Source organism: Oryzias melastigma, linkage group LG4 (assembly GCF_002922805.2).
Source record: "Oryzias melastigma strain HK-1 linkage group LG4, ASM292280v2, whole genome shotgun sequence".
Lineage (NCBI taxonomy): Eukaryota > Metazoa > Chordata > Actinopteri > Beloniformes > Adrianichthyidae > Oryzias > Oryzias melastigma.
Genome location: NC_050515.1, coordinates 3,659,341 through 3,660,858, shown reverse-complemented (window position 1 = coordinate 3,660,858; position 1,518 = coordinate 3,659,341).

Sequence of the window (1,518 nt, the reverse complement as noted above, 5' to 3'; positions counted from 1 at the left end):
GAAATGTGCTACAAATAAACTTGCCTTGCCTTGACATTTCTCTCTTACACACCTACATATCTCCCTCCAGGTTTAATGATGATGGCGCTCCGGCCACGAGTCTCCTCCTCCACCTGGGCCATGCTTTCCCGGGCTTTCTGGTAGGAATCATCGGTGGCATGAACAGTTATCTTGTCCTGGATTCCTCCCAGACGATCCAGCTGGATCCTCCCTTCACTGCAACACAGAGAGACAGCTCAAGAGCAGGAAGACGAAAGGATGAGTGCAGAGCTACAGAAACAGCTCCCTGAGGCTTCCTCTCATGAAACATCATCTTGAGCAGAGTTATATTTCCTTACATCGGACAGCTGACCGCAGCTTCGTTCCTCTGATGAGAACAGTTTAGCAGGACATGACGCGGAGCTGCTGGAACCTCCAGGAACTGCTTTAAGAAAGGCTTCAAAAACTGTTCATCTGGAGAATTTCACGTCTGTGAGGCATGTTTACAGAAACACACTCGAGCTTTAAGCAGTTTATCTTTGCTTGAGTGAGCCGACCCTGACCCTGGATCAGCTCTTCTCCCTCAGAGACCTGAGGCTGGTTTGGACATGACTTTAGCTGCATCCATCTTGCAGATCAAACTTCACTCTGGTTCATACCTGAGGAGCCTCACCTGCTGATGAACTGCTGGATGCAGTCAAAGCTGCCCACATTCGACACGTCAAACTTAAACGTCTGCGACTCGCTGCCGTTTTTCCACTGAGGAATCAACATTTCCTGTAGAAAACTAGAGGACACAAACTTCCTGAAGTCGCAGTAAACAAAGAATGAATCAAAATAACTGCAGATTGGACAGGAACTTGTGTCCAAGACTGGAATGGTGAGGTCTTCAGTGACACTCTTCCGGAAGCTTCCAGCACATCAAGAAATGTGGGCGGAGCGAGGTGAACTTTGTCAGAATGAATGGCCGATGTGGAGATGTTCTTTTAGCAATGTCCATTAATTTCTGATGATGGGATTCTCAAAGACATCATCCGTTATACCACGGTCACTCACTAAAGAAAGAAATGTTCATTCAATTATTAGTGCTAAAATCTTGGTAGTTTTTAGGTTTCAATTGTTTTTCACAACAAGCAGGCTATTTTTTTTTTTTTTTTGTAATTTACTTTTTATTTCCTCCTTATTTTACAATTTTCGCAAATGAAAAAATATCACAACTTCGTAGAAAGATAAGAAAAAACAAACAGAATTAAGGAAAAAATAAATCATGGTCACGTTTTGGTCACGTGAAGGAGAAATTTTGCAGTGGTTATTTAAAAATGAAATCTTTTGTGTGGTTAACTTTATTGAGAAAGCGTGGAATTTAAGACAAGACACACTGTACTCAGAAAGATTGTAATTGATTTGTAATTGATTTATGATTGATTTGTGAAAATGTGTGTATTTATGTTGATGGTATTCACTGATGACTATTTGTTATGGCCATCTTTCCTGATTTTTTTTCATTAGTGTCATATAAGCCCATGTGGGCTGGGCACC